Genomic DNA, 24,228 nt, shown 5'->3' with positions numbered 1-24,228 from the left:
TTGATGAGGTGATAGTCACCCCTTCCGAACCGGAAAGTAGCGCAGCGCGGGAAGATGTTCCTGTGGTGCCTACACTGACTGGGGAGGAAGTTAATGATGATGATCATGAAGCTTCGGATCAAGTTACTACTGAACTTCGTAGGTCCACAAGGACATGTTCCGCACCAGAGTGGTACGGCAACCCTGTCCTGGAAATCATGTTGTTAGACAACGGTGAACCTTCGAACTATGAAGAAGCGATGGCGGGCCCGGATTCCGACAAATGGCTAGAAGCCATGAAATCCGAGATAGGATCCATGTATGAAAACGAAGTATGGACTTTGACTGACTTGCCCGATGATCGGCGAGCCATAGAAAACAAATGGATCTTTAAGAAGAAGACAGACGCGGATGGTAATGTGACCATCTACAAAGCTCGACTTGTCGCTAAGGTTTATCGACAAGTTCAAGGGGTTGACTACGATGAGACTTTCTCACCCGTAGCGAAGCTGAAGTCCGTCCGAATCATGTTAGCAATTGCCGCATACTATGATTATGAGATATGGCAGATGGACGTCAAAACGGCATTCCTTAACGGCTTCCTTAAGGAAGAGTTGTATATGATGCAGCCGGAAGGTTTTGTCGATCCTAAGAATGCTAACAAAGTATGCAAGCTCCAGCGCTCAATCTATGGGTTGGTGCAAGCATCTCGGAGTTGGAACATTCGCTTTGATGAGATGATCAAAGCGTTTGGGTTTACACAGACTTATGGAGAAGCCTGTGTTTACAAGAAAGTGAGTGGGAGCTCTGTAGCATTTCTCATATTATATGTGGATGACATATTATTGATGGGAAATGATATAGAATTCTTGGAAAGTATAAAGGCCTATTTGAATAAGTGTTTTTCAATGAAGGACCTTGGAGAAGCTGCTTATATATTAGGCATCAAGATCTATAGAGATAGATCAAGACGCCTCATTGGTCTTTCACAGAGTACATACCTTGACAAGATATTGAAGAAGTTCAATATGGATCAGTCCAAGAAGGGGTTCTTGCCTGTATTGGAAGGTGTGCAATTGAGCACGGCTCAATGCCCGACAACGGCAGAAGATAGAGAACAGATGAGTGCCATCCCCTATGCCTCGGCCATAGGGTCTATTATGTATGCCATGTTGTGTACCAGACCTGATGTAAACCTTGCCGTAAGTTTGGTAGGAAGGTACCAAAGTAATCCCGGCATGGAACACTGGACAGCGGTCAAGAATATCCTGAAGTACCTGAAGAGGCCTAAGGATATGTTTCTCGTTTATGGAGGTGACGAAGAGCTCGTCGTAAAGGGTTACGTCGACGCTAGCTTTGACACAGATCTAGATGACTCGAAGTCACAAACCGGATACGTGTATATTTTGAATGGAGGAGCAGTAAGCTGGTGCAGTTGCAAGCAAAGCGTCGTGGCGGGATCTACATGTGAAGCGGAGTACATGGCAGCCTCGGAGGCAGCACAGGAAGCAGTCTGGATGAAGGAGTTCATTACCGACCTAGGGGTGATTCCCAATGCGTCGGGCCCGATGACTCTCTTCTGTGACAACACTGGAGCTATTGCCCTTGCGAAGGAGCCCAGGTTTCACAGGAAGACCAGGCATATCAAGCGTCGCTTCAACTCCATTCGTGAAAGTGTTCCAAATGGAGACATAGATATTTGTAGAGTACATACGGACCTGAATGTAGCAGATCTGTTGACTAAACCTCTCCCTAGGGCAAAACATGATCAACACCAGGACGCAATGGGTGTTCGATTCATCACAATGTAACTAGATTATTGACTCTAGTGCAAGTGGGAGACTGTTGGAAATATGCCCTAGAGGCAATAATAAATGGTTATTATTATATTTCTTTGTTCATGGTAATTGTCTATTGTTCATGCTATAATTGTGTTATCCGGAAATCGTAATACATGTGTGAATACATAGACCACAACGTGTCCCTAGTAAGCCTCTAGTTGACTAGCTCGTTGATCAACAGATAGTCATGGTTTCCTGACTATGGACATTGGATGTCATTGATAACGGGATCACAACATTAGGAGAATGATGTGATGGACAAGACCCAATCCTAAGCATAGCATAAAAGATCGTGTAGTTTCGTTTGCTAGAGCTTTTCCAATGTCAAGTATCTTTTCCTTAGACCATGAGATCGTGCAACTCCCGGATACCGTAAGAGTGCTTTGGGCGTGCCAAACGTCACAACGTAACTAGGTGACTATAAAGGTGCACTACGGGTATCTCCGAAAGTGTCTGTTGGGTTGGCACGGATCGAGACTGGGATTTGTCACTCCGTGTGACGGAGAGGTATCTCTGGGCCCACTCGGTAATGCATCATCATAATGAGCTCTATGTGACTAAGGCGTTAGTCACGGGATCATGCATTGCGGTACGAGTAAAGAGACTTGCCGGTAACGAGATTGAACAAGGTATTGGGATACCGCCGATCGAATCTCGGGCAAGTAACATACCGATTGACAAAAGGAATTGCATACGTGATTGATTGAATCCTCGACATCGTGGTTCATCCGATGAGATCATCATGGAACATGTGGGAGCCAACATGGGTATCCAGATCCCGCTGTTGGTTATTGACCGGAGAGGCGTCTCGGTCATGTCTGCATGTCTCCCGAACCCGTAGGGTCTACACACTTAAGGTTCGGTGACGCTAGGGTTGTAGAGATTGTGTATGCGGAAACCCGAAAGTTGTTCGGAGTCCCGAATGAGATCCCGGACGTCACGAGGAGTTCCGGAATGGTCCGGAGGTGAAGAATTATATATAGGAAGTCAAGTTTCGGCCACCGGGAAAGTTTCGGGGGTTACCGGTATTGTACCGGGACCACCGGAAGGGTCCCGGGGGTCCACCGGGTGGGGCCACCTATCCCAGAGGGCCCCGTGGGCTGAAGTGGGAAGGGAACCAGCCCCTAGTGGGCTGGGCGCCCCCCCCATGGTCCCCCCTGCGCCTAGGGTTGGAAACCCTAGGGTGGGGGGGCGCCCCACTTGCCTTGGGGGGCAAGGCACCCCCCTTGGCCGCCGCCCCCCCTCTAGATGGGTTGTGGACGGCGCCCCCCTCCCAGGGGGCCTATATAAAGGGGGGGAGGGAGGGCAGCAATATCACAGCCTTGGGCGCCTCCCTCCTCCCCTGCTACAGCTCTCCCTCTCGCAGAAGCTCGGCGAAGCCCTGCCGAGACCCGCTACATCCACCACCACGCCGTCGTGCTGCTGGATCTCCATCAACCTCTCCTTCCCCCTTGCTGGATCAAGAAGGAGGAGACGTTGCTGCACCGTACGTGTGTTGAACGCGGAGGTGCCGTCCGTTCGGCACTCGGTCATCGGTGATTTGAATCACGGCGAGTACGACTCCGTCATCCACGTTCATTGGAACGCTTCCGCTCGCGATCTACAAGGGTATGTATACGTAGATGCACTCCTTTCCCCTCGTTGCTAGTATACTCCATAGATGCATCTTGGTGAGCATAGGAAAATTTTAAAATTATGCTACGATTCCCAACAACGCATTCATCGGCTAGTCAACCCGCTTCCCCCGATAGAAGAGGAGTGTGCCCCAGTACCAGAGACGTTTTCTCAGGACCCTGTCCATTTACCATTTTTATTGTAGACGTCGCCGCTATGTCTATTATCCTAGTATTTATTTATGTGTTGTAACTTGTGTGTGGTATCCAAAATTTGTGTGACAGATCAAATATTTGGTTTCAGTTATGCGAGTAGTTTTACTGCTGTTAATTTTGATTTAACCAATTTTCTCTCACGATAAATTTTTTAAGTGAGATTTCTTTCCCTGAGTTGCTGCAGCATATACCTCCTCACGACATAGATTTTATTCACGCAGCACCATAACAGCAGACTCACAACCACAACCACTCGACCTCGTGCACTAATTACAAATCCTCGTACACATTTTACACCTAACTGTTCACACCCGAGCACACCACAGTCTCAGTAGGAGAGAGTTGTGAGTAATTATTCGGGTGCAAGTGGCCTCCAGCACACCGACAACAGTTAGCACTCGATGCCGCACCTAATCCTCGTGATCACCGCCACCGTGAAGAGATAACACTCGAGCGGCAGCATCACGGCGATCATCAAGGATCATCGCGCACAGGAGCACGGAGAACCCCAGCAACGTCGCCAAACCTCCGCACATCAGGACCACGTACTAGTCCGGCATCACCTCCGCCATTAGAGCCTCATCTCGAGCTCCTGCAAACAGGAATGGAGGAGAATGAAGGAGAAGGAGAAGCGAGGCCAGGTGTGAGGAAGAAAAAGGAGCACCGTGATCGTTTTATAGCTCGGGATCGGTGTACGGTGGGCGAAGTCCACCAGCACCGCTCGTCGCTCGATCGCCGGTGTTCGGAGGCGAATCCGTGAGCAGTGCCGACAGTGCACTGGCCCGCGAGGTGAGTGCACGCTGCACCGGCAGCTAGCACGCCGCGCACTACCGCAGTACGGCCTAGACGCCCTACGCGCTAGACGTCGCCGGTGGAGAAAAGCACGGGATAGCACGCGAGAGAGAGATAGAGAGAGAAGAGAGGGCCAGAGGTAGAAGAAGAGACTGACAGTGGGCCCCGGGTCCACCTGTCAGCCAGAGAGGACACTGTGCTCTCGGGTACGACCAGCGTATTTTAGTAATTTAGAATTTATTCTAAATAAACCGTAGAAATATCTCAACGATGGATTTTTCACGCAACGCCAGTATACCACACTGTAGTTTTGCACCACTTATTGCCCTCTCACCGTAGATACATTTTATTGCATAAGTAGGATGATTTTTTTTGGTAAGAGCAATGTTGTTCAAAACAACTTTTAGCAAATCTCGAGGACGAGATTTTTCTTAAGGGGGGTAGTGTTGTAACACCCCAAAATTTTGACCTTTGTTTTATTAATTGAAATTTTGCCAGGAAATTAAATTTTTATTTTCTGGATTTATCTTTTGATTTCAGAACCCCTCTTCTCTTTAATATTGTGGGTTTTTACCTCAAGTGGAAACTTTCCAAAAATATTATTGGACTTGTATACTCTCTCAATAAAACAATTCTCTATCAGTGGATTTATTTGCATAATAGTTTTTCCTAAGATTATTCTTTTAAAATGATTTTTCATAAATTTGGAGCCTCTTGTGCACTGCAACCATTTGGTAAATGCATTTAAAATTTTCACCAAAATTTGGGGATGTCATGTGATGTTTCCACATCACTTTTATGCAAAAATATCCTTTGGTCATTGGAGATTTTGAGCTCTACACCTAATTTTCAAATCTGGTCAAGTAGGTATTTTTGCACTACAACCTATTTAAATATTTCTTTAAAAATTCTTCCATGTGTTTGGAGATGTCAGTAGATGCATATAATTCAACTTCATGCAAAGACCCATGAGTGTTCTTTGAAAAATTTGAGCAAATCATCCTCTTTTGCTCTCTGGTCCAGTTTGGCTTTTTCTACTGCAACCCTAATTTATTTTGCTCTAGTACCCATGAGCTTTTTCCTGCTTGTAGTCCTCCCTACAAAACCCTTAAGTCCAGGAGGATGGACCCATTGGAGTATTTTTGGTTCATGAGATGATAGCTTTTAGTTTCTGCTCAAAATTGGTTTTCTCAAATATTTGCACTAACAAGTTTCTGGTCTTGACCAACTAACCTTGCCACCCCCTTTATCATCTATAGAGACACTGGTCTGGAGTTTTTGGCCACCCCAAGAGTTGCCTAGATGCACTTAGCATTCTGTCGAACACCTTGAGTGCATGGACAGATTTGGCATGATTATTAGTTTGCATTGTGAACTTGATCCCCTGACCTAACAAGCTTGTCCACTGATCTCCTTGCGAGCCCTAGCCTAGACCTGGTAATCCCCAGCCCCACCCTAGCCTCCTGGCATGCCTTGGCATTTTGCCGAACACCTCGCGTGCGTGCGCTGGGCGCGCCCAGAGCGCACGTTTTGCACGCGCGCGCACCGAGTCGCCGCGTTCCACTGCTGTCGCCCCGCGCTCGTTCTGGCCCTTCCCCACTCGCAGCCAACGCGCCCCGACTCCTCCCTCGCCGCAGAGCCGCCCTGGCCCCCTCCTGGCACCCTACAGCGCCACCGACGCAAGCCGCCACCACCGCTCCGACAGCTCCTGCCATGGACGGCGCCGCCCAAGCCACCCGCGCGCGCCAGCTGCCCCCTGGCTATAACTTTTAAAATATAAGTCCAATTGATTAGATTCTTTTTCTGTTGTTTCTCAAATTCTGCCTAGTTTATTTTCATATTTATTGGAAAATTTTCCAAACAACTTTTTTGTACTATTTTTAAACTATGCGTTAATTTGAATATTTTCAAAAATAGGATTTTGAAGAAGAAGGCAACTTTCAAAAAGTGCACCCCCACTTGCATACACTTGAAGGCAAGCATTCTGAACCCTGGCATGATATTTTTGGGTGTTGTTTGATACTGTTACAACACCACCTTGACATGGAGCATTCGTTATTTTATGTGACGATACGATCATACGCGTGAGTGCATAATGAGATTCTTTGCTGTTAGAAATGGATATGCTGGTGATAGTAATCATCCTCGTAAGCTTTTCATGCATACCGGAAGGAAGCCGGGAAAGTCTCTGTCTTGGGTAGACACGAGCTTGTCCCTAGTTCCTCCTCGAGACGAGTATGTCCGGTATGGCATAGTGAGGTATGATGAGTGGTTACTTTATCTGTTAATGGAAATATATTTGTTATGCTAATCATACAGGGAATACTTGGACCTCCTGAGTCGGACGTAGATCGAGTCTTGTTCCAGTAACCCCCATACTTGTTTCGTACTACCACTTGTCCCTGCCGCAGGTAGGGTACGGTTCAGTAAGTTGTCAACCCCTTCCAAGCACACACCGTACAGAGAGGCCATGGTGGAAGATACCGGCTGCATCCGGTAGGCATGCCACCTGGTCCGGGGGCATGGGTATTTCCGGTTGGGACCGAGAGGGGGGCACCCCTTAGAGCGCGCGATATAAATTTGATCCCATGCTAAGTCGAGGTTGTAGCCTCCCCACTTAGAGTTTTGCTTGACAGGTGTCGTGGGTGATTCCAGACGCCGGTAAGTTAAGCTGGTGTGTGCGGGTCAGGTGTGTTTTCAATTAAAAGACCGTAGACGGAATTAGTCCCGCTGGACTAAAGAAATCCGTTACTCGTGGGTAAAGAGTACATCCTCTGCAGAGGTTAAATCTATTCGGATAGCCATGTCCATGGGTAAGGACTACAGTCTGAGATGGGTTTAGTGTCGGTCTTAGTGTCGGTCTACGGAGGAAAAACTGCTAAACCAGAACATTGATTATGACCTGTGACATATGAGGATTATGATTATTATTATTGTGGACTAACCATTTACATTACTTGAATTATTGAGTATCCCTGGGACGGTTCTACCTCCTGGATATTCACTGTGATTATTCTTATATAAGCCCTTTATGTGGTGTCGCTCAGACGCCCGATTGTGGCATGCTTGTTATTTATTTTTCCTTATAAGCCCTTTATGTGGTGTCGCTCAGACGCCCGACTGTGGCATACTTGTTATTTCTATTATTTATAAGCCCTTTATGTGGTGTCGCTCAGACGCCCGACTGTGGCATGCTTGTTATTTATTTTCCTTATAAGCCCTTTATGTGGTGTCGCTCAGACGCCTGACTGTGGCATACTTGTTATTTCTATTATTTATAAGCCCTTTATGTGGTGTCGCATAGACGCCCGACTGTGGCATGCTTGTTATTTCTTTTATTTATAAGCCCTTTATGTGGTGTCGCTCAGACGCCCGACTGAGGCATGATTTATCTTATTTTCCTTTCGAGGCGTCGCTTCAGACACTCGGTCGGTGCATTCTATTTCTACTTCCGTATTGCATATTCATATTTTACATGAACAACCTGCATGCGGTCATCATGAATTTTGTTTATTTCGTGACTGACGTTATGATCATAGAATATTTCGGAGCATAATTATCCATTGTTACATTATAACCGTGTTTATAATGTTTGCGAGTACATTCAAACGTACTCACTGGCTTGTCCCTGGCTATTGTCTTGGCCAGATTTCTTGCATGGAGAGGAGCGTTGCGACGACAGCCCCGGAACCCATGCAAAGGTGATAGCAGCCTCGTGAAGATAGGAGTTATCCTGGTCAGCTGTTCTTGTGGAAAATGGAGTCCCATAGACGCAGATGAACAACAAACCGCTTCCGCCATCAACCACTAGAAACCAATTGTTGTACTCATAGGTCACAATGGTCTTGTACTACATATTTGATACTTTGTTTGGAATTTCTGTATCGAGTTGGTGCCTCATCAGCTAATAATAATCCTGGGGCTAATGAGCACAAGGGCCATTTTCTGAAAAATTAATATGCCGAAAATCCGGTCCTTACACGAGCCCCGCCCCGACCACAACCTTCCTTCGCCCCGCGCCCGTCGCTACTGCCGCGCGCCCCGCGCTCCCTTTTGTTTGGCCAGGGTCGCTGTTTCCTTCATCCGCGCCATGCCGGAGCGCATACGCCGACCAGCCGCCATCAAGCTCAACAAGTGAGGGTCGCCACTAAAAAAGAGGAGCCACCTGCCATCACCGACCTCGCACAGCTCCGGCCAACAGCACGCATCCGCTGTTGACCTTCTCGCGGCAGTCACCTTGACCTTCTTGAGGTAGCATCTTGCTAGCGACAACTACCCAGCAACACATCCTGCACGAGGTCAGCACGCTGCCCACCACTAGTGGAGCGCCACTCGTGCCACCGACCAACTCACCTTCGTCGATGTCGGCCGCACCAGGCACCTTCCCGCTCTATGTTGGCTGCCCTACGGATGGCCGTTTCTCGCAAGGGTCCATGCGCTGGCCTGGCCATGGCCTGCGGGGGCACCTGAACCTGAACTTTAGTAGTGCCTCTCCGACATCGTCGTTGAGTGCCATTGCCGGCCAGCGAGTAGCCACACCCGTGCTCCCAATTTGTAGGTCCGTCCCCATCACTCTGCTTTCCCTGTTGGGTGCTTGGAATGGAACGAACTAGATTTGGGGAAAAATCAATCACTGTTCAACTTTCCCCAAGAATGCTTCAGTTAAAGCAAAAAGCTACAGGAAAGTTCAGAGTCGGGATTAGTTTGACTTCAAGTTACCTCCTTGGTTTAATTAGCCATACTTGGACTGCTAGTCTCTATTGAGATTCTTCCATTTGTGTGCTTCAACCCAGCAACTGATGCATCTCCTGCGACCGGCTAGTCCCCTGGTCCCTGCTTCTTCAGATATAATTTGCGTACACGTTTTGTGGAAGCTATGCACTATGGATCTGTACACAAACGTATACTATTGTGCTGCCACTCCTCAGTCTCCCAAATCACAAAATAAAGCAGAAGTTCGGGTTCTATCGAGCTACAAGTTCAGAGTTTCTCCCTTCTGAATAATTCAGATTTCTGCACCTGCATAAGCGGGGTAGTAATTTCCCTTATACAAGTATGACGTCCAGTTCAGTTGCAAAACGTCATCTTTTTTGTTTTTGTTGTCGTATACTTCTGCTACCTGAGAGATGGATAACACGGTAAGCTGTCTACTTCTGCATATGCACTATTCTTTGAAAGCTTCAGTATACAGTGGAGAGAACTCTAGAGAGAGACAGATGGCATCGTGTGATGAGGATAGGGTGAGAGAGTACTAATGAAAAGAGTGGTGGAGACGTCTACTTCAATTTGACCACTAGTTAGTGCCTTTTTATAAGTACGCAAGAAAGCTACATACGTTTCTAACAATTTGAGTGTGCCCTCTACCTGTTTGTTTTAATGCTTGGGGGAGCTTATTCTAGTATTATTTGTGGAAAAGAACGTACAACAGAAGTGCCGTTCTAGGTGAAGTTTTTTTCTAATTTTACATATGACCATTGCGAACATAACTTCTAGGTTGGTATTCCAGGAATTTTACATTTGTCTGCCTTGGTAATTTCTTTTCTATAAATGTCTACACAGGGTCACAGGGAGCAGACTGACAGTATACTTACTAGATATAAATGCGAAGTTCATGTTTTAGAAATTCATAAGTTCACGTGTACCACATACTGAAGAAATTCATCAATGGAAAAAAGGACCGCCTAGACCATTTCACCGATAGCAAAAAAAATGCCTTAAAATGTCGCGAGACAAAAAGCAAATCATAGAAAGTAAATATATATATATATATATATGTGTGTATTGTAAGTTTAACCATTTTTAAAAAAATACCTTGAAGTTCAAATTTAAATAATATGGTGCTTCAATGTTTATTACAAACATGTGGTTTCCCCCGTTACCATAGAATAAACCAAGAAGTTCAAAAATAAAAAATGGAGCCGTTCGAAAACTTTATAAAGTCTAATTCCAGATGCTTATATGGTCGTCCTGTGACACTGAAATCTTTTTCATTTTAGGTGAGCCAAATTTTTGTGTGGATGTGTTGTGCATCTGCTTGTGCATAGTACACTGAATAGGACAAAAAAAACTATTACGGGTGCCCTCTAAATGTTTGTCCTATTGCTTATGAGAATTGACCCAAATTTTCCTATTGTTTTTGCACATGTTGGATTCAAGGGAAAATGTGTATAAAAAGGTGTGGTTTCGAAAGTTCAGGTGTGACGATCTTTGAAGTTCAAACAAAAAAATGTAAAAAAAATCATGGAATTCAAAGAATAAAAACTATGGAGTTTCGTGAAAAAAATTCAAAGCATGCGAAGTTCACGTGTACCACGTACAGAAGAAAAATCATCAAATGAAAAAAAGGGACCGCCTAGGCCATTTCACCGAAAAGCAAAAAATTCATAAAAATGCCGCGCCTATAAGAAGTTCAAATTTAAAAACCAAAGCAGGTCAACGTAAAAAAATGAAGTTTTAATATCTAAAAAGACAAATCTGGAAGTTCAAAAAATTTGAGCAAGAAGTTAAAAAAAAGTAGTTCAAAAATCTTTATAACGGATTTCCCCGTTTGTAAAAAAACAGAGAACTTCAAATTAGAAAGAGGAGCATTTCAAAAGATTGTATAAAAACTAATTTTCTCCATTCTATAAAAACTAGAAGTTGAAATTAAAATAACGGTGCGGTATCATTGTTTATATAAAAAAGCATTTTCCCCGTTACTAACCAACAAAACTAAGAAGTTCAAATTTTAAAAAGGTGAAGTTTGATGTCTATAAAAAATTCAGATTTTCCACAAAATAGATGAATCTAGAACAAGAAGTTCACGTGCTCCTCCATGCACGGTTCAGAATTTATATTGCAGGACATCCTACCTCCAATTACATGTTTGAAAATGGCAAAAAATCACGTCTGACCTTCAATTGGGTTTGATTCGACGTATACACAAAATGCGACAGAAGTTTATAGTGAAAACAACGAGAAGTTCAAGTATTGCAAGGAATGCATTTCAGGTGAGAAGAAAAGAAGTTCAAGTGCTCTTTCGAGGAAGTTCAAAAATTCTTGCGAGAGAGGTCCACCTTGTATTTCCATGTTCAAATTTTTTCCGTATAAAAATTGAATACAATTCTTTACTCAAAATATAAAAAGGTGAAGTTCAAATTGAAATAACAGAGAAGTTCAGAGTTTACAATTACTAAAGAATAAACCAATAAGTTCAATTGAAAATAACGAAGATGTTCGATGTTTCTAACAGAACTCCAATTTTCACATTTCTAAAAAATACACAAAGAAGTTCAAATAAAAAGTTAGAGAGGTTCGATGTATATAAAAAACTCAGACTTTTTCTGTTACGAAAGCGAAATAGAGAGAAGTTCGGTTTGATAACTGTCAGAAGTTCATTTATTGTGTGGTGTGCATTTCGTATGAGAGAAAAAAGATTAAAAAGGGAAAGTCCAAAAAATTTGTTGCTAGAAGTTCAAGTGCTCGACCCGAGAAAGTTCAAAAATTCTTGTGAGAGAGGTTGAACAAAAATATGTGACAGAAGTTCAAGGTGAAACAACGAGAAGTTCAACTAGTGCAAAGAATGCATTTCAGGTGAGAATAAAAGTATAGAAAAATAAAAGCTTAGAATGTTTGTTGAAAGAAGTTCAAGTGCTCTGTCCGGGGAGGTTCAAAAATCTTTGCGAGAGAGGTTCACCTTGTATTTCCATGCTCGATTTTTTTCATATAAAAATCGAATACAATTCTTTAATCAAAATATAAAAAGGTGAAGTTCAAATTCAAATAACACAGAAGTTCGGAGTTTATTAAAACCTAGGATTTACATGTTCAAAAAATAAAAAAACACAATGAATTTTTTTGCACGTTTAAAAACAACTCATAAACGAAAAAATGGTTGCTACAAGTTCAAGTGCTCGGCGAGGAGAAGTTCAAAAAATTCTTGTGAGAGATGATCACCGTGTATTTAGACATCCAAAATACATAAAAATATGTTCTTTTTTGTCTTTCAAAATAATTATCTCAAACCACGTCAAAAACAGAGTGAAGTTCAAACAGACATGCCCCAGAAGTTCAACTACTTCACGCAGTGCATTTCCATTCGCGATGAACGCAGAAATCATGATCTCGCCATTTTGTAATTTACCTCAAAACGACAGTAATATCATTTGTTTAAGTTCAAGTCCTCGGTCGGAGAAAGTTAAAAAAATTATTGTGAGAGACGTTTGTACAAAAGGAATATTATTTGTGTAACACTGACGAATGGATGAGAAAAATTACAAAGAAAAATAAGTTCAACGTGAAAACAGCAGGAAGTTCAACTACTACGCTGAATGAATTTTAGATGAAAAACTTTTAAAATCGTCGCGAGTATGAAAAAATGATCAACACGGGAAACTTGCGTGTTTACAGCAGCTTTCCATCGGTATATCACCTGCTCAATTCCGGTGAATGGATGGAGAGTTGCTAGCAGTGGATGGAGATCTACGAGCAAAAAAAACGTGAAAAACAAAGTGAAGTTCAGGTAGACATGCCGAGAAGTTCAAGTTCTTCACGCGGTGCATTTTCGAAGAATTCGTTTCGCGATAAAGGCAGAACACATGATCTCGATGTTTTTGAAATTACTTTAAAATGGCTAGGAATCATAGAAAACATCAACATGAAAGAGTTTTGCATTTTCTGTAGCTTTTCAGCGGTATATTATTTGCCCCATTCCGATAAAGTTTGTAGAAATTACAGCAGAAATAAGTTTTTAGCCATTTTTAAAATTGACTTAAAACAATAAGGAATTGAGAGAAACAATATATACAAAAAAGTTTTGCATTTCCTCATGCTTTCCAATGTCGTATCATTTGTTGCATTCAGACGTACGGTTAAAACATTAGCGTGAAAATACAAACTCGATGGAACTTGTATCGTTTTCTAAATTACATTTAAACCGTTCAAAATTAGGAAAAACTTTCAACACGAAAAAGTAGCGCATTTTCACAAGATTTCCAACGCCATATCATTTGCCTAAATTGGATTAGCCATTTAGAAATTACATTGAAAATACGAACTCGGCTGTTCGGTTTGCGAAATTTTAAGATTTTCCAAATTACTCTTTATCCATAGGGAATTAGAGAAAACTTTCAACATGTCTAAGGAGCGGTTTTGCAGCAGCTTTCCAACGCCATATTATTTACCTCATTCCCATAAACGGTTTAGAAATGCGATCGAAAATACGATTCACGTTTTTTGTACGAAGAAAAAACGGTTTTCAAAACTGCTCTTAAACCGCTTACATTTTGCCAAAAATTTAACTTGGGTCATGATACTGGTGTCCATAGCTTTCCAACGGTATATCGCAAGCCCCATTTGGACACCTTTTAGCTGAAGTTCAACCAAGTACTCGGGGAAGGTCAGGCGCGTTACTCGGGAAGTTCATGTTGTGAGCAGAATATTATTCTGATCCCGTGATCAGAATAGTGTTTATGTATGTATGTATGTATGTATGTATGTATATATATATATATATATAATTAATTTTTGGCCTCGTGAAGGAGAAAATATCGCTCAAGCTTGGGGGAGGCTTAAGTCAATGTTATATTCATGCCCCAATCATGAGCTCTCAAGAGAAATTATTATTCAAATTTTTATGCTCGGCTTTCTCATAATGATCGATCCATGCTCGATACTTCTTGTACTGGTTATTTTATGTAGAAGACTATTGAATTCAAATGAGATTTATTGGAGATAATTAGGCGCAACTCTGAAGATTGGTAACTCAACGAAGGTAATGAGTCAGGTATAAACCTTAAGTTTGATTGTGTTAAATCTTTTATGGATACCAATGCTTTTCGTGATTTTAGCACTAAATATGGACTTGACTCTAAGATAGTAGCTTTTTTGTGAATCTTTTGCTACTCAAGTTGATCTCCCTAAGGAGAAGTGGTTTAAATATCATCCTCCCATTGAAGTGAAAATAGTAGAACCTATTAAAGTTGAAGAAGAAACTATTACTTATAATGTTGATCCTATTGTTCCTACTGCTTATATTGAGAAACCACCTTTTCCTGTTAGAATAAAGGATCATGCTAAAGCTTCCGTTGTTTGTAAGAGTTATACTAGAACACCTACCCCCTGAACAAATTAAAGTTGAACCTAGTATTGCTATGGTTAAAGATCTCTTGGTTGATAATATTGATGGGCATGTTATTTATTTGTGTGATGAAGTTGCTAGGATTGCTAAACCTGATATTAAAGATAAACATAGACCTATTGTTGGCATGCCTGTTGTTTCCTTTAAAATTGGAGATCATTGTTATCATGGCTTATGTGATGTGGGTGCTAGTGTGAGTGCAATTCCTTATACCTTGTACCAAGCAATTATGAATGATATTGCACCTGCTGAGATAGAAGATATTGATGTTACTATTAAGCTTGCCAATAGAGATACTATTTCGCCAATTGGGATTGTTAGAGATGTTGAAGTATTGTGTGGGAAAATAAAATACCATACTAATTTTCTTGTTCTTGCTTCCCCACCAGATGATTTTTGTACCATTATATTTGGTAGACCTTTCTTGAATACCGTTAATGCTAAGATAGACTGCGAGAAAGATATTGTTACTGCTGATTTAGGGGATATGTCTCATGATTTTAATTTCGCTAAATTTCATAGAGAACCCCACGATAAAGAATTGCCTAGTAAGGATGAGATTAATTGTCTTGCTCCTATTGTCATGCCTCCTACTGATCCTTTAGAACAATATTTGCTAGACCATGAAAATGATATGTTTATGAATGAAAGAAGGGAAATAGATGAAATGTTCTTTAATCAAGGGTCTGTTTTGAAACATAATTTGCCTATTGAAATCCTTGGGGATCCTCCTCCACCCAAGGGTGATCCCGTGTTTGAGCTTAAACAATTATCTGATACTCTGAAATATGCTTATCTTGATGAAAAGAAGATATATCATGTTGTTATTAGTGCTAACCTTTCAGAGCATGAAGAAAATAAATTATTGAGAACTCTGAAGAAGCATCGTGCCGCTATTGGATATACTCTTGGTGATCTTAAGGGCATTAGTCCCACTCTATGTCGGCACAAAATTAATTTGGAGCTTGATGCTAAACCAGTTGTTGATCACCAATGACGGATAAATCCTAAGATGAAAGAAGTGGTAAGAAATGAAATACTAAAGCTTCTGGAGGCATGTATAATTTATCCTATTGTTGATAGTAGATGGGTAAGTCCTGTTCATTGTGTCCCTAAGAAGGGAGGTATTACTGTTGTTCCTCATGATAAGAATGAATTGATTCCACAAAGAATTGTTACAGGTTATAGAATGGTAATTGATTTTCGCAAATTAAACAAAGCTACTAGAAAAGATCATTACCCTCTACCTTTTATTGATAAAATGCCAGAAAATATATCCAAACATACACATTTTTTGCTTTCTAGACGGTTATTCTGGTTTCACTCAAATACCTGTGTCAAAAGAGGACCAAGAAAAGACCAGTTTTACTTGCCCTTTCGGTACTTTTGCTTATAGACGTATGCCTTTTGGTTTATGCAATGCACCTGCTACCTTTCAAAGATGTATGACTGCTATATTCTCTGACTTCTGTGAAAAGATTGTTGAGGTTTTCATGGATGATTTCTCCGTTTACGGAACTTCTTTTGATGATTTCTTAAGCAACCTTGATCGAGTTTTGCAGAGATGTGAAGAAACTAATCTTGTCTTGAATTGGGAGAAGTGCCACTTTATTGTTAATGAAGGTATTGTCTTGGGGAATAAGATTTATGAAAGAGGTATTGAAGTTAATAAAGCTAAAATAGATGCTATTGAAAAGATGTCGTCTCCTATAGATATCAAAGGTATAAGAAGTTTCCTTGGTCATGCTGGTTTCTATAGGAGATTTATTACAGACTTCGCTAAAATTTCCTAGCCTCTCACTAATTTCTTACAAAAAGATTTTCTTTTTGTTTTGATAATGATTGTGTAGAAGCATTTGAAATACTTAAGAAAGCCTTGTTTTATGCACCTATTATTTAGCCACCTGATTGGAATTTACCCTTTGAAATTATGTGTGATGCTAGTGATTATGCTGTTGGTGCTGTTCTAGGACAAAGAGTTGATAAGAAATTGAATGTTATTCATTATGGTAGTAAAACTCTAGACAGTGCCCAGAGAAATTATGCTACTACTAAAAAAGAATTTTTAGCAGTTGTTTTTGCTTGTGATAAGTTCAGATCTTATATTGTTGATTCCAAAGTAATTGTTCACATTGATCATGCTTCTATTAAATACCTTATGGAAAAGAAAGATGCTGAGCCTAGACTTATTAGATGGGTTCTCTTTCTACAAGAATTTTATTTGCATATTATTGATAGAAAGGGAGCTGAGAACCCCGTTGCAGACAACTTGTCTAGGTTAGAAAATGTTCTTGATGACCCACTACCTATTGATGATAGCTTTCCTGATGAGCAATTAGCTGTCATAAATGCTTCTCGTAATACTCCTTGGTATGCTGATTATGCTAATTACATTGTTGCTAAATTTATACCACCTAGTTTCACATACCAGCAAAAGAAAATGTTTTTCTATGATTTAAGGCATTACTTTTGGGATGACCCACACCTTTATAAAGAAGGAGTAGATGGTGTTATTAGACGTTGTGTACCTGAGCATGAACAGGAACAGATCCTACGCAAATGCCACTCCGAGTCTTACGGAGGACACCATGCTGGAGATAGAACTGCACACAAGGTATTGCAATCCGATTTTTATTGGCCTACTCTCTTCAAGGATGCTCGTAAGTTTGTCTTGTCTTGTGATGAATGCCAGAGAATTGGCACTATTAGTATATGTCAGGAAAATGCCTATGAATTATTCAATCGTTATTGAACCATTTGATGTTTGGGGCTTTGATTATATGGGACCTTTTCCTTCCTCTAATAGGTATACACATATTTAAGTTGCTGTTGATTATGTTACTAAGTGGGTAGAAGCTATTCCAACTAGTAGTGCTGATCATATCACTTCTATTAAGATGCTTAAAGAAGTTATTTTTCCGAGGTTTGGAGTCCCTAGATATTTAATGACTCATGGTGGTTCACATTTTATTCATGGTGCTTTCCGTAAAATGGTTGCTAAATATGATGTTAACCATAGAATTGCATCTCCATATCACCTCAGTCAAGTGGTCAAGTAGAATTGTGTAATAGAGAGATTAAATTGATTTTGTAAAAGACTATTAATAGATCTAGAAAGAATTGGTCTAAGAAACCTGATGATGCATTGTGGGCTTATAGAACTGCTCATAAGTACCCTATGGGCATGTCTTCGTATAAAATGGTTTATGGAAAAGCATGTCACTTACCTCTCGAACTAGAACATAAAGCTTATTGGGCAATCAAAGAGCTCAATTATGATTTCAAACTTGCTGGTGAGAAGAGGTTATTTGACATTAGCTCGCTTGATGAATGGAGAACCCAAGCCTATGAGAATGCCAAGTTGTTTACAGTAAACGTTAAAAGAAGGCATGACAAAAGGATACAAAAGCGTGAGTTTAATGTAGGTGATCATGTTTTGCTATACAACTCTCATTTAAGATTTTTTGCAGGAAAACTTCTCTCTAAATGGGAAGGTCCCTACATTATCAAGGAGCTCTATCGTTCAGGTGCCATCAAGATCAACAATGCCGAAGGCACAAATCCGAAGGTGGTAAACGGTCAAAGAATCAAACATTATATCTCAGGTACTCCCATAAATGTTGAGACCAATATAATAAATACCATAACACCGGAGGAGTACATAAGGGATACTTTCCAGAATATTTCAGACTCTGAAAAGGAATAGGTATGTGGTACGGTAAGTAAACTGACTCGAAAACATTTCTAATGATAATTTTTCTCCGTTTTGGAATATTTAAAAAATTAGGAAAATTAAAAGTAGTCCGAAAGATGCACGAGGAGACCACAAGGGTGGAGGGCGCACCCCCCTGCCTTGTGGCCACCTCGTGTGCCCTCCGGACTCTGTTTTCTTGCACAATACTTCTTTTGGTCGGTAAAAATTCATTATATAATCTCCCGAAGGTTTTGATCACTGTACCACGATAAAATCCTATGTTCTTGTTTCGAGCTGTTTTTCTGACAGATCTAGATCACCATGACCGGTGCGGAGCCTGGAATTGAACATGGGGGGATCCAAACTTAAAATAAATTGCAGCCCACGACCCCTTATAAACGACCTCCACGACAATTATCTTTGTGTATAGATCATCCATTTATACAACTAACATATTTAATTAGGAAATACATGTTATCAATTAGGGGCATTTTTTTTAAAGAAACGTCTAAATTAACATAGATCCTCTTACATGCTTGATTAATAGGATGTTAGGCTGTAATCCAGAGAAAAGAATGAACCAGCCGTGTGGGATATTGTATGTCGACGTACCTTTCAAACGGAGCTTTAGATCATGAACAAACGGAGCCTTAGATCATGAACACATACACGACAGACTCAATGACATACGGCTCAACAGAGGAGTTAACACCATGGAGAAGCTGGAAGCAACTTGGTCCTTGCAGGGTCTCCTAGCGCCACCAGCGCCGGCAAACGGAAGCAGTGCCTGGTGGTTGGTTGCCGGGCGGGTGGGATTGGAGTTGCAGCGAGCCATTGAGTGCGGGCAAGAAACCCTAGCTCCTAGCGATTAGGGAGTTGGGAGATCAATTGTCACAGCCCTAGAATGTTGGTTGTAATTATTTGCATCAGTGAGCATCTTGCATCATATTAATTTTCAATTAAAGCTGAAATGGGGATGATAAAACCCTAGCACCAGAAGAACTCAAATAGGTTCAACCAAAATATTTTCAATGAACTCAAAATATCCTTATAAAATGTTTAATGAACTCAAATAGGTCCCGTTATGCTGTTCGAGTCATCCCAGGTTTCTAAATAGTCTGATGCATTTGCAAATCCCTTCCCTCCGTTCTCGATGTTCCTTTGGGCCGGATTAACCACACTAATCAGTGAGTTGAGGTACTTCATTTCCTCGACATATATGTTGGAGTTATTATATGACACTAGGGTATCTTATAGACCCACCGAGAGATTCAACCTTTATGTTGTACCCCAATGTGATGATTCTGGCCATCATTCTCGGAAGCATCCGGTGATGCCATTTAGTTAGTAGGTATCTCCTCTTTGGGTTCTTGAATCCAAGATTGACCCTACTTACTTCATGTTGACAGTGTTTGCTCGTTCCTTTAGGATATTAGTAACCTTTGTGATAGTCCTCGAGGTCCGTGGTATTTCCTTCTTCCAAATACCATGAACTGCTTATGGCAGAAGTTCTTTTGAACCAAAAGACCACAACCAGAGTGCTCTTAATGAGTTCTCCATTCTACATTGTGGATCTGCCAGTTCTACTTTTCTGCATGGGTTAACCAGAAGAAATATGTTGAACTTGTTCGACATGCTAATCTATGCATCCACAACTCAAAAAATCGTATGTTCCTTTGAGTTGTCCCTCTTTGATTGTTTTCTGACCTTCGTCTATCAATTGATAGTCAGGAGTAGTTGTGCATCCGTGTTCGTCGATGCCTATTATTTTATAGTCCACCAAGCCATTCTATTTCGGAATGACTAGGAGAAACAAACTCCAGTACCAGGTCCAGTTCTAGGATTGGGTCAAAGCAGTTGTACCCCGGAGACCAAAATGCCAATCTAGCTTTTGTTCTGTTCTACCTTGGAGTGTTTCCCTCTTTATGTCAGGAATGTCATGAGAATTGCACCATCTCTTATGAATTCTGGATGCAGTGATACTTCTCACCATCACTATTCATTCCTCGGTTCCGTGTTGTCGCAACCGGTGATGACAAGTGAACTATGATGTGTGAAATCAATACTCCTAGCAACTCCATTGTCTTGTAGTTAATGGATGATAATTTCATTCTTAGCTTGTTGGTTATTGAATCATCATTTTAAGATTGATCGTGCTACCTATACATATTCTCCTGGTGCACTCTTCGATCAATGAGTTAGGATTGTATCAATCCCTCGCTCTTTTGATCATATCGTCTTGCCCTGAAAAGAAAGATTGTTCTCGAGCTTAATAACATATTGGTGGTTCATGATTTTCCGAATGTCTTCTCAGAAGTATCACCAGGTTGTCCCCTGACTGTTATGTTGAGCTTATGATCAAGTTGGGTTTTCTCTAAACCACCCCTTCTCCAAGAAACTACGTTGGATACCCCGAACTAGTTGGTTAAGCTAAACAACAACTTGGAGAGTTGGAAGATAAAAGCCTGCCTGACTTAGTTCATTCCAAAGGGATATCTTGTGTGTGTGTGTTGAAGAAAGATGATATCTTCATCAATTGATCTCGGTGATCAGTTGTTGGATCTATTATCTTATGCAATCCTTGATTTGAGTATGGGCTATCGTCAAATCAAATCAGAACCAACGATGTTCGTAATGTTGTCTTACTCGTGGTTCTTTCCTCGAGCATACACCATTATATCCTTTGGTCCGACCAATACTATCACCTTGTTCACATAGTTGTGGAATTCCACCTATACAGAAATCTCGATAAATTGTTGTTGAGCCCATTGACAACATTTTCATCATCTCCATGATTCGTGTTGAACATCATGCTAGTGTTGGAAACTTTGTAAACAATGCCTTCGTGTTCCGTTCATGAAGTATATGTTTGGTGTAAGAAGTGATTTTCTCCAAGTTCATGTGCATCAGGTGCAAGTTGCCGCCGTGAATTTGAGAAAGGTTTGTTTTGCTTCCTCTGGAATCATCCCAAGTCAGTCATGCATATGTGCGAAGTATTCTGTGGTCTGGAGACTTGCAACCTTCATTCTATATGTACTCCTAGCACACAAATCCACTGATTGAATTGTTCATGGATAAGAAGTTCAAATGCTATTCTAGAAGGGCCCAGACGGACATGCACAAGACTTCGTTATCTCAACGATGGATCCCCACCTGAACTTGGTAGTGTTTGATTATAAGACTACTGTGTGGTCATTGTCGGTGTCAAAACCGGCGGATCTCGGGTAGGGGGTCCCGAACTGTGCGTCTAAGGCCAATGGTAACAGGAGACAAGGGACACGATGTTTACCCAGGTTCGGGCCCTCTCTATGGAGGTAATACCCTACTTCCTGCATGATTGCTCTTGATGAATATGAGTATTACAAGAGTTGATCTACCACGAGATCGAGATGGCTAAACCCTAAAAGCCTAGCCTGTATGACTATGGTAATGAGTATATCTCCCTCCGGACTAAGTCCTCCGGTTTATATAGACACCGGGAGGATCTAGGGTTACACAAGGTCGGTTACAAAGAAAGGAATCTACATACTTGGTCACCAAGCTTGCCTTCCACGCCAAGCAGAGTCCCATCCGGACATGGGTGCAGTCTACGATCTTCGTATCTTTACAACCCATTAGTCCGGCCCATGGCTCACAGGCCGGACGCCCGAGGACCCCTTAGTCCAAGACTCCCTCAGTAGCCCCTTAACCTGGCTTCACTGACAGGGTATCCGGCGCGTAGGTCTGTCTTCGGCATTGCAAGGCGGGTTCCTCCTTCCGAACTCCAAGATAGTCCTCGGATGTATTGAACGTATCCGGACCTGTAACATACACACCACACACAACCGCAGAGAGAATATAATTTTACACGAGTCCAATCCACCAACAACTTTCTGTAACATGACATCACATCTGTCCGGTCATAATTTTGAACCGTTTTTCGTCTGCCACTCCACGTTTTGAGACGCGGTCGCCATTGGCACGTCTTGTCAAAGCAGAGATCGTGTCCCCTTATTGCGGGATTCTCATCAATACAGGTGTGGGTAACCCAACCGTGCCGTTTACACAGCCCTTGGGAATAGGCGAGTTTTAAGGAGAGTGGGGAGGCGCTTGACATTCACGGCCTTTATAAGGGGATAAGGATTCGTCCTCATTCACTCACGCCTTCTCCTTCCTCCACCCATCCATTCTCGAGCTCCAGCGCCCAAGCTCTAGCTTTCCCCGCCTGAGAAAGTACTCCAACCATGCCCGGATCCGGAGCTGGAGGCAAGTGGATGGCCTCCTCCGTTAAGAAGAAGGATATCAAGGAGCTCCGAGAGGCCGGATACCTGGCCAAGGAGATCATTCACCGACACCCGACCAAGGGACAGATCGTCCCTACCCCAGAGCCCCATGAGAGGGTTGTGTTCCTCGCACATTTCATCCACGGGCTGGGATTCCCTCTCCACCTGTTTGTCTACGGACTGATGTTTTACTACGGGCTGGACTTCCATGATCTAGCCCCCAACTTTATCCTCAACATCTCGGCATTTATAGTCGTGTGCGAGGCCTTTCTCCGCATCCCACCTCACTTCGGCCTATGGCTGAAGACCTTCAATGTGAAGCCGAAGGTGGTGAGCGGCCAACAAGCAGAGTGCAGAGGTGCCATGGTGGGCAAGATGCCCAATGTCACCTGGCTCGAAGGCTCCTTTGTGGAGACGGTGAAGGGGTGGCAGTCGGGGTGGTTCTACATCACCGAGCCGCGTGACACCAACTGGGCGGCGGCCCCCGAATTCCGATCTGGAGTTCCGATGCGGCTCACCTCCTGGCAAGAGAAGGGCCTAACCTGGGGTTCTTCGAACGAGCTGACTGGGCTCCAGACGTGCGTCCAGAACATGATAACCAAGAAAATCAAACTTGTCAACGTGATCCAGGTTATGCTCATTCGCTAGATCCTTCCGTGCCAACGCCGGACTTGCTATTTGTGGGAGTTTAATCCGGCCAAGCACCAGACGCTGCTAGAGCTCTTCGGCACGACGCACGAAGACATCTGGAAAGTGCTCTTCAAGGCCGGCGAGACACCACCGCCTACGACCAAGGATCATGGGCTTAGCTTAAAACGCCAGGCTAATTCAGTACGCTCTTTCATGTTTTCAAGGTATAGCCTTTACTGGCATATTTTGAGGAAGGAGTCTAAGCCTTCCTATCAATTTTTTAGGCCTGGATCGACATAGCGGGGCGGATTAATTGTCCGGCCCCGCTACCCGAAGACGAAGAAACCCCACTCCTGACGAAGATGCTGTTTCCGGCGCCATATGATGTGACGGAGAAGAAGGCCAAGAAAACAGCCAAAGGGACCAAGAGTGGCCTTCGCCGAAAAGGTGCTTCGGACATGTCGTCCGAAGACGAGACTCACTCTTCGGCCGCCGAGGACGACGACGAGGAGGAGGAAGAAAGCGACTCCCCCCCTGAGGGGGGAAGGAAGAAAAGGGGGGCCTCCACAAATCTGGAGGCGAAGGCGCCCAAGAGGGGGAAGGGCTCCCTTGCGGATAACTCCGCGTGGGATGTCGATAGCAGTACGGAGCAAATGCTCTGGACCAAGCCTCGGGCCGCCTCGTAAGTACCAAAAACCTTATGCACGTCCAAATGCCTGGCCTTTCCACTTTGTAATATTAATATGTTTAAATTATGCCATTGCAGTCCGGCCTGCGATAGCTCCCCGCGATCCTCGACAGAGGGTTCGCTAGATTCAGAGGAGATGGCTAGCAGGTCACCGCCGCCCGCTCACTCTGTCTCGGCCAAGGGTGATGACGAGGTGGTGTCCCAAAGGACCTTCCCAGACCGGGGGGGGGGGTTCTGGAGATCGTCAGGGTGGCGCCCAAGGATGACTCCTCGGCCGCCGGACACATGGGGGAAAAAGCCCCCATGGGGACTGGTGATGGGGGCCAAATTCCATTCGGTCCCCAGCCGGATACCATTCCGGAGACCTACATGGCTCCGGAGTCCAGCGAACGGCCT

This window comes from Aegilops tauschii, chromosome 6 (genome assembly GCF_002575655.3).
Source record: "Aegilops tauschii subsp. strangulata cultivar AL8/78 chromosome 6, Aet v6.0, whole genome shotgun sequence".
Taxonomy (NCBI): Eukaryota; Viridiplantae; Streptophyta; class Magnoliopsida; order Poales; family Poaceae; genus Aegilops; species Aegilops tauschii.
Note: the sequence above shows the minus strand (reverse complement) of the source record.